At 36.6% G+C, this 18,016-nt stretch overlaps 1 long non-coding RNA gene across 1 annotated transcript in view; it reads right to left on the reverse strand.

The window, feature by feature from the left end:
• Window positions 1–2,637: 2,637 nt before the first annotated feature.
• The window catches only part of LOC308059785, a 52,633-nt gene continuing 37,254 nt past the window's right edge, over window positions 2,638–18,016 (reverse strand). The window contains exon 2 of the long non-coding RNA XR_013926403.1: window positions 2,638–13,559. This is a non-coding gene — a long non-coding RNA (uncharacterized lncRNA). The remainder of the gene's footprint in view (window positions 13,560–18,016) is intronic.

Below are 18,016 nucleotides of genomic sequence, written 5' to 3' on the forward strand. Positions count from 1 at the left end.
CAATTATATTAGTCAATTCCCATCAGGCCCCACTGCCATACAGTTGTTTAAGTACTCCCTGACTTGGTAATCCTCTGCCAACGATAAACCTTCATATTCTTGAGAGCAGAAACAGTATACATATATCTGTATGACAATATTTAACACAACGTTTACAACGCCTTTCTCCTAACCATTGCATACGGATCCTGTTGCTATTTTTTGTCATATAGTAGGAGAACTTTTGAGTCCTTTTCATTATCATGTACTATATAAATATTCTGGTTGGTTCTTCTCAGAATTTCTTCTCTTTTCTTCTGTCTAAGAATGCCATGCCCAAATTAGCTACCTTGGAAGTCCAACAGCTATTTGGATGTTATCTAAATGTAATGTGTTGTAAAAAGGCTGAAGTAAATTTATGAAGCGGTAAATACAGTATCTGACATAGTGTCAGAAAGTGTCTAAGGTCAGGATCAGCCTGGAGATTGGAGATGAACAGATTATAAAGGCAGAGCAAGCAGGCTCTGAAACAAGTGCTGCATTCAGAGTCAAAACCAAATCCAAAGATTTCCATTCTGTAGCCAACAGCCTTTGGATACATCTGGTACCCAACATATGACCTGCTATGACTCTGACCAAGCAGCTATCACAAAGAAATCAATCTTTCTTTATTAGTGAGAAGTGTGACACGTGTTTAAATCAATATATTTCTCTAATCAGTGACTGGAATATAGTTTTTTCTCATAACTGGGACTCGGTGTTTTCAGTTATGATCAAAGATCCTTTATTTGTATTCCTTGCCTAACAGAGTTAGTATGTTACGTCTGTGTGCATTTGTGTAAAAAAAAAAAAAAAAAAAAAAAAAAGAAAGGCATTTTGCCTCTTCTGGCTCCATTAGCCAACTAAACTGATATTGCTAATCACAAAATAACTCTTTCACACTCAGATAAAGTGGACTTCACTGAGTTCTGGATTTCTTTGAGAGAATGAGTAATTTTCCTGTAAAAAGACTTTGATGTTTAATAAATTCAGAGACTTTTAAAAAAACCACAATAAACAAAATATTTCCATTGGCAGCAAAACCACTATCATTTTATAGTATGGTACAGTTGCCTTGTAAAACCTACAGCTATCTTGTAAGATTTCATTATCTCACATACAAACTTTATAATCTTGTATTTAAAAAAATAAATTTACAAATAACTTCTGAAATTTGCTTATTGTATTTTGAATGAAAGTTGCCTACTGCTATACTGAATGCCCTACTGACTACTATGCAGTTCAGTTTCATGTGCAGCCCTTTGAAAGTCAAAAGACATGAAGTAGATTTTGTGATGATCATACACCATCTGGAAAAGCCACAATTATTTTTCAAACATATAATCTTTCTTTTGTGGATGAACAAGGCAAAAAGGAAAATGGCTTAATTTTTGCATCCCACATTTCATTTCCTTTAAACCAGCATCTTAACAGTGTAAACTAAGCAAATAGTCTCTTTAAGAGCAGAAGCTACATACAAAACTGAAATCAAAATTTTAATGTGATATCTTCACCATTGGAAGATTCAAATTAAAGCCCTCTTCAATGTTTAATGGGTGCATTAAACCCTACGAGGCCTGAGCTCTTCTAGAAATTTGTCTCTGAATCCTAGCTTGACATTTTTCTGAGAAGAATCTCACTTAGGAGGGAATCATTTGGACTTGATTTATAAGGTGGTGTGATGACAAAGATTAACAGAAAGGTAAGTTGAGAAGGCAAATCATAAGTCTCAAACTTCATCCTTGTCACTCCCTACTCTTAAGAACAGCTTTCACTTTCCAAACGGTACCTTTTTTACAGAATAATTCCATTTAGATTTTCTTTAATTTGTCATTTCAAACACAAGACATTAAAATATTAGCCTCTGAACACATCTCTGTTATGACCTGTGTTCTCTGTCTTTTCCAAACCTATCTACACCTGTATCTAACACTTACACATGCTTTATGATAAACCCTGGAAAACAGAGACTGTTAATAGAAAAAGCAAAAGATAGCATCCCTGCCAAAACCTACCTCAACTGAAAAAAATCAGCTTGCTGCAACATAGGGGAAGTAGGCCTCTGAGCATTTGCAACCCATTTTTAACACATACTAACAGCTAATCCTCAATGGGTGTTCACAGATCTCTTAATGTCTATATAGGGATTTCCCTTTCCTACATTCCCACAACAGGAGAGGTTTAGGAATTTAAAGGCTAGAATGCACTAAAAACTGTTTGACCTCACTTTCCCTTTAGCAATTATATGCTGGGGTTTTTACCTTTCACATGTCCTATATGAGCTGAGTAATTTCTTTTTCTTCTCTCACCTCCCTCCCCCCAACTGATTGTAGCCAAAAAATGTTATGGCTTTAGTATTTAAAAGTAACTGCTTCAGTCTATATTTAGAGGCTCATGTGAAAGCACCTAGATTTTTCAGAGGTCTCTATTATCAGCATCCCCTTATTGACTCATGCTTATGTGCTTAATAACCCTGCGTGGGGGGAGCCAACATCTTTAAGGGCAGGTATATAAACCCCATTTTCAACATCAAACAAATTAGATAAGATACAAGGCTACCAAATGCAAAATCATAACCTCATAACATAAAGGATAAAACCTTGCAACAATTTAAAAAAAAAAAATAGTAGAAACTCTCCCTTATACTGAAGTTGTCAGTTTCATAAAATGGAAATATTTTTAAAAGCCCCTGTAAGCAGTAGAAGAAAGATGCAAAATCCTATTTAGGTCAGGTGTTCTCCCATTTTATTTCTGATACATCAATCACAAAGACATAAAAGAAGAAGTACAGTCCTATCGGTATGGTGCTAATCAAGCATTTCTTTGCCCTCCCTAGGGTGAGAATTATGACATTTTACCATATCACATCTGCTTCTTATGAAGCCTCGACTAACCTCGCTCCTTGGTTGTCTCTTTCTGACTCTTGGAAGGAAGTTTGCCTATCTGCAGACCAAAATCTCATGTGAGGACAGGCCACACTGAGCTGGCCATACATTAGCTGTGTGCAAATTGCTGACATTTGGAAGGCTTCAGGAGGTATTTAGCCTCAGGTGATTTATTATGCGACTTGGCAAGTTTCCCTTGATATGTCCCCCAGGTACCTTAACAACTACTGACAGTACCTCTGATAGATCTGCTTCTCATGCTGCAGAATAAGCATTTGCTCCAAATACCTCTCTCTTCTGCTACTTGTTTTCAAAATCGTACTCAGATGCTCATTCTTATGACGTCTGACCATAGCAGCTTTGCAAGACAGAGTAAAGCTTGGACACCAGGGTCGTCTGAATATTTCTCCAAAAACACAAGTATCTCCCATCACTGGGCAAGACAGTTGTGGTTCATGGTATACTGAACAGAAGCACAGGTCATAGAAGTTAAAAAAAAATAATTTAAAAAAAACAACAGAGCTTTTATTTCAGCCACTCTTTGAGCAGTCCTGGGAACTGCTGTAATTGGCTACAGTCAGAACCAGCTGCATTGCCTCTCAAGTGCACTGTCTGCATGTCCTAAGGCAGGGGTCCTCAAACTATGGCCCGCGGGCCAGATACGGCCCCCCAGGGTCCTCAATCCAGGCCCAGTATTTACAGAACCCCCCCGTCCCCCCACCGCCAGGGGTTGGGGGGGGGGGGGGCGGTGGAAACCAAGCAGCTGCAGATGACTGCCTGCCACTTCATCTGCGTGCCGGCCCCCTGGTTAAACAGTTTGAGGACCCCTGTCCTAAGGGCTCTAGTATGTTGAAGTTTCTCTTTCCAGTCACTCCAGAACTTTTCCTCTCACTCTCAGCTGATATTGCTCTCCGAACTAGGCAATGTGTACTTCTGGTCACAGTTAGGGAATTGTTTATGAAGAATCTCAGCGTCCCCCCCCACAAGTGACTATGCACAACATAACCTGATGGAAATGAGTTGTGCTGCAGGTCAAGATATCCTAGTGCCAGGACAAAATGGGCCCATATAGCAGGACATTGAGTTCAGATAGGTCCCTACAATTTCTGATTTTAATTTTCAGCCTATTTCTGATCTGACTTTTCATCATACAACTGACATCAAAGATTTTTTTTAAAAAAAAACAGATCAGGATAGGTTTAGGATATGATATCTCTCTGGCTCATAGAACTCAAGTTCTATCAAAAAATGCACACTGCTTCATTTATACCCTTTTCCCATTCCCCATGCAGCTGATTAAATCCCACTCAAAACAGTACCTTTTTCATACTCTATATCCCTTATCCTGCCATCTTATATAGCATTTGAGAAAGCATTAAAACCTAGTCCTGCCTAAAAACAGAGAAAATTTCAACAGCCCAAGTAGGTCATGTGAAAAACTGGTGTTCAACAGAGCCTACAGAGGAAGGTTGCTTGACAGGGCTCAGTGATTTATCTTTGGCCTGTTTCCCCTGTCTCTGCACAGGCATGGAGAATGTCAACATTCACTTATCAAGCGTGGTATTCTTTACTTTTCTACAGACACCTGTATTTCTAAATTTCTGAATACATTTTGAGCTGTGGTCTTTAGTTTCTATGTCTTAGCTCCTCCTCTGCAGGCTGGGATGAGGATATGTTCTTATTTCTCAGAGGTATTACATGGATAAATACTATGAAGATTCAGAGGTGTTAAGACATTATAGTACTAGCGATTTTGATACTTTTGTTATCAACTCTGTTATTTTGACCTTGGAGAAGAGGCAGGAGTGCCACACTGGGTTGGTAGTACGGAATAGTATATTAATAATAGATTTTTGTCACATTTTCTAATTCCCTCTGAAAAGCTTCCACTTGGGAGATCTAAACAACTTCTTCATGTTGCTAGCTTTCTTCTTAATATATTAACAAGATCAGAGCTTGGAGAATACTAAAAAAATGCACTGCTCTTCATTTGAATTTTTAAATGGATTAATTTTGATTGATTTTGAATCCCTGTGGTGTGTGCTTTCCACGTTTATTTTAGCAAACAGGTTAACAGGGAGACACATCCAGGAAAACAGTTAATTTTTCAGTAACAGTTTTAGAATACATAAAGAAAATTAATTACAAATTTACAATTGTGCAAACAAGAAGTAATTTTACGTAGACTATAAATATTATGCTTATCCAGTAAAAGAAAAGAATACATAGGATGTAAACTACTGAGATGATCTGTTAGATGTAGAGCACTTCACAAAAGATGCTGTTGTATGTCTCCCACGGAGCTCAGTACTTCACAGGGTTTTGAAAAGTTGAGAAAATATTAAGTGAGATATCATTTACTTGTTCTGGAATAAAAGTACATATAATTTCTGATTCTTCTTAACTGTAAGACCCTGACTATCAAGGTGGTGTCAATGTCTCTTACATGTATTTTAAGGTCTCTCTGCAATTCAGCATCATACAAAATTACAACAGTATAAATGAGATTTGGATAATGGCATACAAAGCTTAAATGGGTTCCTGGATCCTGGAAAGGGCTCAGGTGTGTTCAACATTGAGAATGTGTATATAAGGCCTGCATGCAAAATTGTTTCATGTTTATTCAAAATGCATGCTAGTCAGTTTTTGCTTATTCTGAGCGTGTTTAGTAAACAAGAGTAATTTGTGAATGATATCTTCTAAAATCAACTTTAAGGGTAAACTTAATTATGTCCACAGATGGTGAAGCATAATTGATGACAGAATGTCAATGTAAACTGGAACTAGCTGTGTCTAAAAACATATCATCACTATCAACAACATAACAACATTATGAATATTTTAAATGACTGCTTTATAAAAAGGATATGCTGGCTAATTCTGGTTGCCTACATACGTGGCCTAGTGTATGTCAACTGTTTTTGTTTATGTGAGTTTCTTTTTCATTCAGTACTACCATCCTGCTTTTATTATTGTTTCAAAGAATCAACGGGGGAAATATTTTGGTAGCAAAAGGAACATACACAGACTACACTTTTCATGAAATAATAAATGGGGCACTGCCACCTGAATTTCACGGGAATTAAGCAAGAAAAATAAAAGAACATAACCTTCTTTCTGCATGATTTACCATCACCAACAGTGAAATTCTTTGTTGTTATTATTTCATATGATAGCAGCCACTTCCCATTTACATAAGACAGAGTTATTCTAACAGTAAAGAAGCATAGACACCTCTAAAGGGAAGGCAGAACATTTGTTTATTATATGACCACAGTCCTTACAGATTAAATTGCATTTCAGTTGTCTAAGCCTTATGTGTGATTACGAAACTTACCTAGTTTCAGAGAAATTCTCCCTATGTTGCTCATTTGTTATAAATCTGTGAAACTTGAAAAACTATATTACTATTCAATTTTGTTTTCTTTCTTTTAAATATAAATTTCTCTTCTTATGATGAGTGTATTTTAGCATGTGACTGAAGAGTGGTAGAAGAGGAGAATACTGATTCTCAGGTAGCCTTCTGTATGACTAGTTGGGGCATGGGCGTGGCCTAAGACACTTGCCAAGAAACTTTAATGTCACCCTACCCTAGCTCTCTATGAATAGCATTAGAGCATTAAATGTTCTTAATTTCAGATTATTCCTGTCTGCTGAGAAGATGTTTGCAAAAAGCAAGTAGCTGTTTACCATATTTGTACAAACTCCTTTCTAATTCAGAGAAATCAGAGGGAAAATGGAATCTGCTTCCATAAATCATTACAAATCTGATGTTCCTTGTTCACATCCTCTCATATAAATAACTGAACAAAGCAGTGATTTGCTCTGTAGGAAGCCCACATAAGGAAAGTCCACAACAATGTCATAGACTGGAAAATATGAAATATGAGAAACAAACAAGGATACACTCCTATCTCTGAAAACCTAACTATACCCATCACTTCTCCCAAGGCCAGCTTCTAATTGGACCTGTTGTCAATACGAAAGATGTTTGTTAGTATTAACGTGTCAGTGCTTTGGTCCTATGTAGCTCTGAAGCAGCTGTTGCTGTTCCCAGGTGGACAGTATGGTACATGATAGGGAAAATGTTGCTGAGGAAGTGTTGTTTGTAAGCTGCCATTGCCCTTGCAAGTTGTTACAAACAGCTGATTACCACAGTAGCATCCCTCCACCCCTGCATTTCTATTTGCTTGGGCCTTACCTTCCCCGAGAATGAAGTGGAAGAGTTTTTGTGCATTCTCTGGCATACAGCAAGGCCAGAGGGCCTCCTGCAAATGCAGAAAGCATAAATATGCTTAGGGAAAGAATGTTTAAATTTAAATAGACTTTATGTTTGTTTGTTAGTTTTTAAAAAATTATTATTGTTAATAGTATGCTTCTATTTATGTTACACTTGTTTACTGGAGAGGAAAATTTAGATTTCATGAAGCATTTATAAGAAACACTCAGGTAGAAATAGGTTAACAACAAAGTGGAACAACTTCACAACTCTGAATACCTGAATTATTAGAAGAAAAAGAAAAAGGAAACAAATAATACTTATTCCACGAAAATATGACAACTCTGGGAAAACCACTGAAGGAAACATTTCACTACAAGAAGAAATCCAATACACTAGTGCAATTTCCTTTGTAGAAAGCATGTCCAATGGATACTATGGCCATTCAAGCATATCCCTGAGACTTCTGTGAATATAAGCTCATGCATCCTTGTTTAAATGGATTTTTTCTAGGACTGAAAAACAGCAGCAGATCAAAGCAGCTATCTCATATGTTCTACTTGTGTTATGTTATGACTATCATCAACCGGTTTCCTAAACAGATTAAAAAAAAACCCACCACTGTATAAAATTTAATTTAACATCCGCTATGAAACCTATGTTTAAAACACAGGCACTACAATATAAAAAACCTAAATCCACTTTTATTACTCTACATTCCCCATTTAAAGAATGTGATGGTTTGATGCTAACTTGTGTCAGAAGCAGAGCCATAAGACTTGCTCTAAAGTTCAGATGAAAGCAAATTTTCAAATGTTTATAGATGTACTGGGTTTATGTGTCAAGGTTTTGGTAGCAGGGGAAGCTGCAAAAGTGGCCACCGTGAGGAGATCAGAGGCTGCCTCCAGGTCTGACAGAGCTGACTCCAAAATGGACCCACTGCTGGGCAAAGCAGAGCTGGTGGCACTTCTGTGATAACATATTTAAGTAAGGGTAAAAAAGTTGCACTGCATCTGTAAAAGAGGACAGAAAAAATGTGAAACAAGCCTGCAGACACCAAGGAGAGGAAGGAGGAGGTGGTCCAGGTACCAAAGCAGAGATTCCCCTGCATGGTGAAGACCGTGGTGAGGCAGGCTGTCCTCCTCCAGCTCATGGAGGACTGCAATGGAGCAGCTATAAAAACTGCAGCCCATGGAGGATCCCACACCAGAGCAGGTGGTGATGCCCTGAAGGAAGCTGCAGCCCAGAGACCCCACAAAAGAGCAGGCTTCTGGCAGGACCCGTGATCCATGGAAGGGAGTTCAGGCTGGAGCAGGTTTGCTGGCAAGACCTGTGATGCCATGCTCAAGCAGTCTGTTCCTGACAGACTCCATCCTGTGGAAAGGACCCACACTGGAGCAGTTCATGAAGAGCTGAGGCCTGTGGGATGAGCCCATACTGGAGCAGTGGAAAAGCGTGAGGAAGAAGTGGCAGAGGTGAATTGTTATGACCTGATCCCAGCCCCCATTCCCCATCCTCCCTGTGCCACTCAAGGGGGAGAAGAAAACAGTCAGAAACAGGAATGAAGATAAGCTTGAGGAGAAGGATGGGAATAAGGTATTTTTGGCATTGTCTTTTTTTCTCACCATCCTACTATATTTTTAAATGAAAATAAATTAAATGAATTACCTCTTATTTTCCCATGATGGTAACGAATAAGTGTTCACCCTGACTATCTCAGCCCACAAGCTTTTTCATCTTACTATCTCTCCCTGCCCTGTTGAAGAGGGGGAGTTAGAGAGTGGACTGGTGGACTTATGGCAGCCAGCCAACTTTAACCTGCCGTAATGGATCATCTTTTGAAAGCAATACCTCTAATGTGCAATATATGATCAAAAAGTCCATTTGCTGCAGTTTCACTTCTCTGCCTAATTGCAAATTCATGCCACTCATATAAGTCGAGTTTGTCTGAATTATTTCCGGAGCGTCCTAGAATTCTTTACTGATTTTACAGGGTGCCTTTGGTGGTGAGCTTTCTAAATGACTGAAGTGGCAAAGAGAATTTGCTATCTTACAGGTTCTTTGTAGAAGTGAACAGAACTGGTTTTAAATAACTACTTTCTTTCGGGTGACTATGGGACATTTTTCTGCAAAGGCTGTCTTCTAGAGGGTGCAGTAGTGTTTTATTCTGTCGAATCTCTTGTTTTCCCTGACAGCCATAGGTGCATGGATGATCAGAAATCCTGAGATAGGAATTCAATGAGGACTAGCTGAGTGAGGATCAATTCAAACAGAAGTTTAGGGAAGTGAATTTCATACCTATGTGAGACAACACATCCAACATTTATGATAAGGGTTAGCAGTAAGAAGTCCAGCTTATTCTGTCTATCCCAAGTACACCTGAGTGTTCATTCAGCCATATGAGCTCACCTTGGAAGGGGAGCATTATCTTTACTAATGAAATTGAATAAGTTAAGCATTCTATACCTTGTGTGCTTCAGGTGAGGCAGGAAGGAAAATGTGGCCCTCTGGAGCTAATATAGGGTTAAGAGTATCCGACTTCACATTCCAGCTCTCTTAAAGCCTTGATTTGTGTTCTTCAACAACATGCTTAACACTGTCAGTTTCTCAAAGAAACTTATCTGAAAAGTGTAGTAACGTTTTTTTTTTCTTATCTCAAAAGCGATGTGAGCATATATAACTTGTAATTTGCAAAGCATTCTGAAATTAAAAATCTGTACTTTGCAGTATAGTAGTATGACTGCTAGTATTACTGCTAAAACTAGCAGTGTTTCATTCCTTTATTATGAATTCACTGGCAGACATCTGGATTTTGCTGAGGTCTCACACATCAAATTTGGTAGGCAATCATCTACTCTGTGGTGAGTGCCAGGATACTGGGAGAAATTTTCATTACAGGTTTCTCATACCTAGAGAACTCAGGTTATTCTATGTAAAAATTTTGAGTAAATTAAAGCAATTTGAAGCTGAAAAGAATAAGTGTACCAAGAAGGTTCATGAGGAATGGTTATTTGTGACACCGTGGAAGAGAGTTATTGACAGTGTGGGAACATAAACAGATAGATCTTAAAAAAAAAATCCCTAAAATATCATGAACTTTCTAAGATTATATTGCATGATTAAAAAAAAAAAAAATATCAGGTTCTGAAGTGTACATTTTTGTTCATGTCTGAGATAGCCAAATTTCATTTATAGTTGCCATTGACTTTGGCAGTCCTGCTTCATTTACAAGCCATGATGTAATAGCTGTCTTTCAATAAAGTGGCATTTCATGCTTTTTGAGATAACTGGAGTAACTGGCAAAGAAAAAGGAGAAAGAATTGTATCATCATATGTGATGAATACATTCTATTCTGCAAGCATGGAGAAAGCAACAAATAAAAGCAAAAGCAAGTTTTCTTTTCCAGTTCTGGTAATTTAAATAGTCAAATGTATTATTACTGTAACTGAAGCTTACCACTGAAATGCTGAGACAATTACAAAATTTTGCAAAGTAACAGAAGCTTTCAAATACCTGATTTTTCCTCTGTTTTGTAGAGATTGGATTTATGGGTCTGGAAACGGTCATTTGCTTGCATAGCTCTGTTAGAAGAACATTATGTTTATACTGTTAATTTCTGCCCTAGACAAATCTAGAAATTGACAAAGGAAACAATTCAGAATTCCTGTTGATTAAACTATAGAGTTTATTTTAAGAAAATATCTTATATCAAATCAAAGATATAATGAAATTTGCAGTTTACGTTGTGTGACCTGGAGCCAACTTACTTGCATGCATCCAGAAGGAAATGGCCAGTATTTTAACCAATTCTGCTGTCCCATCTTCTCTGAGAGATGTATTCTGTTCTTCTGGTTCGTATATTACTGTTCTATTCTGGGTTCATGTCTGCCCTTAAAGTTCAATGTAAAAGCTAATTATTGTGCTAAGCAGCTTTTCTAAAGACTTTGCTTTTCCATCTTTGATGCTTCATGAACAGAATGGCAAATTAAAACATAGATAAATGATCCAAAATTGAAAACAATTGTTCTACTTATCATTTAATAACAAACACAGGGCTTTTTTAAGAGAACATATATATTCAAAGACATTTACAAGTCTGTTATTCTACAACTCATGCATCACCTCTTCACAGATATTTTTTTTCAGTAATAGCTATGTAATGACTCTGTTTAGGATACATTTTACTAAACGGTTCTAATCTATATAGGTTCTCATACTACACTCATCACCATAGTATCTGAGTGCCTTCCAGTAGTGCATTAAGCAATGTAACTAACATCTGTCACATATTTTGTTCTCTCATCATTTCCCCAGGGGGAGAACTATGTGCAGTGAAGTGTTTTGTTTTGGATTTATTTAATTTTTAAGCAGTCCATGACTTGGGGGTTTTTTAGTCCACAGAGGGTCACACAGATGAAGTAAATATTATTGTGAGTCATGGAATGGTCACAAAAAAATGTAGACAAGGATGAAATGCTTTCCTTGAACTGAGGTGTTGAAATGAAAGTCCCAAACATCCAAGTATATTTATTGATAATTTTTCACCTGCACTTACCCAAAACCTTCTTTCTGCAGTGTCACCTTAAGAAATTCTACAATATTTCACTCCTATCAGGTGGATGTAACCTAATCTTTTAGACTAAGCAAACGACAATATATGCCTGGAGCTTTTGTATTTAACATCAGAGAGCTGATCTAGACAGTTTACCTGTGTCTTGTCTAAAAATAACTTGCAGTTAACTTAAGCAGATAGTTTGGATTATACTGCAAAGGTAGAGAACCACGTCAGAACCACACTGACACAGTGTTTTATGTTCCTTTCCATTCAGGACCACATATAAACTTAACTATTGGCTTTCTCATTTGAAGACAATAAATGTAAAGCAGATGCCTGCAAGTAAGCATGTGTTTAAGTACTCTCTTGTTTCCATGAATCAGGGCATAAAGACAATAAAAGACCTGTTTACATCCTTTATCCCATTTCTCAGACCATGTGCAGTTCACATATGCTTCCCTCATGGCAGATTTGATAGGATTTTTTTTTTTCTTTTCCAGTTGTTTGAAGTGGTGCAAAGTAAGGTTCATTTAATTCTTCACAGCACTATTGCATAGCTTAGCCAGTCTTAGCTGTCTGTTTCCTCTGAGTTAATTCTTACTCTTCTTTGCTTCTTCTGAGTTTCCTTCTGTAATAAAGCAACAAATTCGTAAGATAATAAATTATTTTCCCCATCTCTGGGTGGGGAAGGAAGTTTAAGATGAGGAGACACTTAGATGCGTAAGTTAGAAGGCTAAGATCTTGACAGTCATTCAGTGTCACCAGAAAGCAGGCAAGGCAGGAGTTACCTTCAGTGCTGTGTGTTTCCAAGATCTAATCAGGGCACCAAAGAATGTAAGTACATTCTTCGTGAGTATAAGTGAGTAAAAATTTCTCAGAAGTGCCCTAAACAATCTGTTTACCTCTTTATTCTGAGTAATAAAAGTATTCTTTGTCTTATGCATTTCACTTATTTCGGGTGGGGGGGTGGGGGGTGGGGGGAAATAGTTTATGCCCTTTCTTTCCCTTGGCTACTCTGAGACATCATCTGCAGATGGCTTTCTCATTGCCATGTTCCCTGTTCAAATGTTCTGAAATCAAATATCTGACTCTTTTCCTAAGTGCTATTGTGCCTTTGTGGTTTCCAACCCATAGAAGGGCAGAACAGAGGGCAGAGAAGGCTTTCAGTGTGTTGCCTATTTGAAAAGATACTTGGCAAATTTCTGGACATGCATACCACAGTTTAGAAGAGTGAAGAAAATAGAGTCTTTTGAATCTAATGATTATTTAAGATGTGCTCCATTGTACACACTAATAAAGCATTATTATTTGTATTAATTTAAGTAAAATTTATGGCATCACTGATTATATTTGTCAGCATGATACTGCTATGGAATTTTAGCTAATAAGAAAAATAATGAAACCCTGTGTAGTTTCAAATTGCTTAGTAGAAAGGATTTATTGTAAAATTTCAAATTTGTTTTCAAGCAAGATAATGTAAAATGTGCAAAATGTTATACAGATTAACATTTATATGCTTTAGCTATGTGTTAAAGAGGTATAAAAGCACATAAAATAGTTAATTTAAACATCGTTAATAAAAATAAACAGGGTAATGACAGATATCAAAGAAAGCCATCAAGCATTGAAGCTGGGATACCTAAGAAATCCAAGAGACAATTAGACATGCTCAGGGAGGTGTCTACTTCTTATTTATTTTTACTAGTCCAAAACAACAGAATCATCACTATTTTTTACTTCAGGTGTTTTCAAATTAAATTCAGTTTAATAAAAGTTCTATCCAGAAGTGCATTGTGATATAATATGAAGAGTTCAGAAGAAGATGGAATTGGAATATTCCATAAGCATCAAAGGAAACTGTCAGCTTGCCAAAATGAAGGCCTATAAGAAGGGAGGACACGGGAGAGTGAAAGAACTGATCATCAGAAATTCTTTGTGCAGTGAATATCTTCTTTTTCATGTAGATTTGTCCCCATTTGTCTGTTAGATATACTACGTATATGTGTGTGTGTACATATATATATACACATATATGTGTGTATATCTGTGCACCTAGACTAGACTATATTCTAAGCTTTTTAGAAATATCACCAAAAATCTCTTTGAAGAACAACATCTCCTTAGGAAATTTCATTTTTGTCCTTACTCATTACTGTCTCTTGGTATTATTTTATCGGCCATCATCTTAACTTACATGTTAATGTTTTAATAAAAATCTCGTTTTGAGATGACCATTTAGAGAGTTACAGTTGGTGAAAATAGCAATAAAATTTCCTTAGCTCCTTGATTATGTTTAATCAAACTTTACACTCAATTGTGATCTGCAGTGTTTTCAGAGTTGGTATGGTGTAAGAAAAGTGTTCCTGATGACATGCTGTCACAATAAACATCACTGTTATTAGAATAGGGAAAATGTTTCATGATGGAACAATGTTCTGTCAAAAATATCAATTCAATACATCAAAAGTTCCACAGATTACAGTGATCTTGTTTAAGCTCAATGGGAAAGTGTGTTTCTGGTGTAAAAGTAAAAATTATTTGAAGGTTTGTTTTATTATATGTTCTGCGATATTTATAGTGTAAGACAGTTCAAAACTAGTATTATACCTTAATAGACACAGTGATGAATCTCAAAGGCTTTTCTTCCAATACTATCCAAGTATAAAGAATTAAAATTGACAAATATTATTATGTATATCTACTTTTTACTTTTACATTTAAATTATTGCATTTTGATTTACTGCAACACAGTTTCTCAGTATTTTGATTTTTTAACTCAATCATGGGAAAAGAAAAAATTATTCCTATAGTATTAATCTAAGTGTTCTTATAATATGTTCTTCAACATAAAATTAGAAAATAGAGTTGTTCCTTGCTAACAATTTGTTTAGAGGTTCTACAGAAGTGTATGAAAGATTTTCTTGTCTCCCGTCAAGACTGCCTGAAGTGGCTTCCCTATGTTCTGATCTATTATTTGCAATTATGCTGATGAAGAAAATCGAGGAAAAAAAAATGGTGTGACCTGTCGAATCATTGCTAGTTATAGAAAAAGGCATAGACGATGTGTCTATTAAATGTCTTTTTCTTTAGGTAATATACTTTTTTTATGTATTTGCACAGTGTATAATAAGACTTCGTACTATACTTGGATGAAACTGCAATCATTTTTGTTTACTAATGACTAGAAGAGAATATTAATTCTATTAACTACAATACTGTATTTAATTATTGAAGTTTTTAAAGACAGTCTTTAATCACAGAGATCAAGAACTATATTTCCTCCTTCATGTTTGCAAATTGACCTTTGTTTTGGTTTCTGTTATTGCTATTGTACTGTTTGAGAACTTTGCAATATATACATTTAGCTTTCCTCATAAATCTTACAGATAAAGAAACTCAGTAATATACATTCACACTTTTAGTGGTAGTCAAAAATCCTTGCAATTCCATTTAGGTGTTGATTCCTGCAGTTCTTCATCAGTTGCTTCAAAATGTAATGCAAGTATTTATCTACATACTGTATTGCAGATGAATTAAAAGGGAGTTTACATGCTATTGGCTAACGTGTGTCTTTCCCTTTCCCTTTCCCTTTCCCTTTCCCTTTCCCTTTCCCTTCTCCTTCTTTTTCCCTTTTCTTTTTTTCAAATGTATTGGAATATTTGGAAAATATATTGAAAAATATGCTATGTTTCCTTCAGTGATAATGATTTCACTAGCAAGGATCATATGTCATGTACTGAGGCTGAAATGCATTACTTTCCACACAAACCTGATTTGTTGTTGTTTGTTAACAAAAGTAAAGGTAGAATAATGAACTTTAGATTTAGAGATCTAAAACAACGTCATTTTTAACATCAAAGTAATTCCAAGAATAATAATTTTACATAGAAGTTACTTTAGGAAAATTCAAACTTTATTAAAAAAATAAAATAAAATAAAAAGAAAGAAAGAAAAAAGTTTAGTTTTCAGCATATCATAGAATCATAGAGTACCAGGTTGGAAGGAACCTCAAGGATCATCTGGTCCAACCTTTCTTGGCAAAAGCACAGTCCAGACAAGTCCAGCCCCTTGTACAGCTGAATCTTAAAAGTGTCCAGTGTTGGGTAATCCACCACTTCCCTGGGGGGATTATTCCAACAGCTGATCTCATTGTGAAAAATGTTCCTCTTGGGTCCAATCAGAATCTCCCCAGGAGTCACTTGTACCCATTACCCCTCATTCACCTAACTTCTTGTGGAAAAGGAGTTTCCATTTTCTTTGTTCCTACCCTTTAAATACTGGAACATGGTGATAAGGTCTCCCCTAACCCTTCTTTTCTCAAGGCTGAACAAACCCTGTTCTCTCAGCCTTTCCTCATATGGCAGGCTTCCCAGTCCTTTGATCATCTCTGTGGCCTTTCTTTTGACCCTTTCCAGCCTGTCCATATCTTTTTTGTATAGTATTAGTATAGGCATTAATTAAGCAGCTTTAAGACTTCACTTTCATTATTTGGTTTCAGAAAACTGCAGAAATGCTGTATCATGAAGCTCAATATGTCAAAGGAGTGATTAAGCATCACAGCATGTTCCTGGCAAACAAGAGCTTTCTACTATGCATGTTCTCAGTTTGTATCTTGGTTACTGGTGGTATTATTAGCATATACAAAGATGTCTTTCTTATCTCAGGTAATGTTCAGCACTCCACTTTAAAGAGGACTCTGATGCCTTTCTGTTTCTACAATAGATGTCTCCTTCTATCTTGTACCTCAAAGGGTGAGGCTGACAAGAAATACTGTGCATGATTAAGTAATTTCATATCTAGAAGCTCATGACACATTCTCTGTACAAAACAAACCCAACAAAATAAAGAAAGGCAAAACCAACTTCCTTGTCCCAGAAAACAGGTGTCTGTCATATGAAAATACCTCAATGTTAGCAAGCTAGCTAGCAAACAGAAGCTAAAACATTTGTATAAGATGTTGTGTTACTGTGCTAAACACATCATAGTTTCTTACCAGACTCTGTGGAATATAAAAAAGCATCTAGTAAGACAGAAAATGTAAATAACTTATTTATTATTTCTCAGAATATTCAATGTTAAGATAGCTTCCTTGTGACTGTCTGCCCTGGTCCTATCCCTTAGGGTTCCCATAACATTAGGATGAGATTGTATTTGTGGTCCCCTCCTAGCTCTGTCTTGCCTGCCAAGTAAAATGACAATATGGGAGAAAGCATCATGAAAACAACAAAACCAGAAAAAAATCCACCCTATAAAAAGGCATAACAGTAAGTACATTCTCCCTACTAAGGAGCTAAGTGTAGTATTCAGCTTTTCTGAGGCAGACAGTCTTCCTATCCAGCCACAGGATTACCAGATGCATGACTTGACTTGGTTAAGTTTCAGATGGTACACTATGGAAAACTTCTCTATTTTGTCATTCTTCTTACATTCACTTGTCTTCTTAGGTTCATTCACCTTCTTTTCCTTTTACCACTGTTTCTTTTCTTTCTCTCAACTCATTAACTCAATCTTGGTGCAAAACTTGCTGGAATGTTACTGACTTCTGAATGCTTAATACAGTTTGGATGGCCTAAGCAGAAATTTTTTTGTTTTAATGTTTGGTTAATAATTTTTTTTAGACTGGAGAACTGTGGACAAGTCTTAAATGAATACTGATCAAGCTAACTCTGGAACTATCTCATGGAGAGCAATTTATTCAATGGAACTCAGTACAGTATCAAAACTAATCCTAATTAGAATTGTGACAGGCAAAGCTTACAAGCTGAGGCATGGGAACATGCTATGATAAACATATTGATTTTTGAAGTTAGCTGCATTGTGCCATATGGCTGAAAATTTCTTTACAAATACTAAATCAGAGATAATCTGTTTCATACTCCATTTCAGTAGCTGGCATCCTGTGTGTTTCATCAGTCTGCCTTTTCATACAATGTCAGCTTTTACTACTGCAAGAATAATAAAGTTCATTCCATTCACCTTTGTAAATTTCTCTTCGATACAGGAGCTTCTTTTCCTTTGTTTCCTCTGTCCCAGGCTTCTGCGTATGTATTTGAAGGCTACCTGGCACTGACCAGAAGTGTGACATTTGTTAAACTCACCCTGAAGAAAGATTTGGGGTATTTTCTTCAGTCTTCAGCACCCTGAGTTGCTGTTCCTTGCCTTTGACCACTTTTCTGGAAGTGATATTCATTTTCATTCAGGAATTTATAGAAATAAAGAGGTTGAAATGTGTCTGTCGTGTTCTAACACCAGCTGGCAACTGAAGAACCACACAGCTGCTCGCTCCCTCCCTCCCACTCCCCAACCCCAGTGTGATGGGGACAAGAATCAGAAAAAGA

The sequence above is a fragment of the Falco punctatus genome, assembly GCF_963210335.1.
Source record: "Falco punctatus genome assembly, chromosome: 2".
Lineage (NCBI taxonomy): Eukaryota > Metazoa > Chordata > Aves > Falconiformes > Falconidae > Falco > Falco punctatus.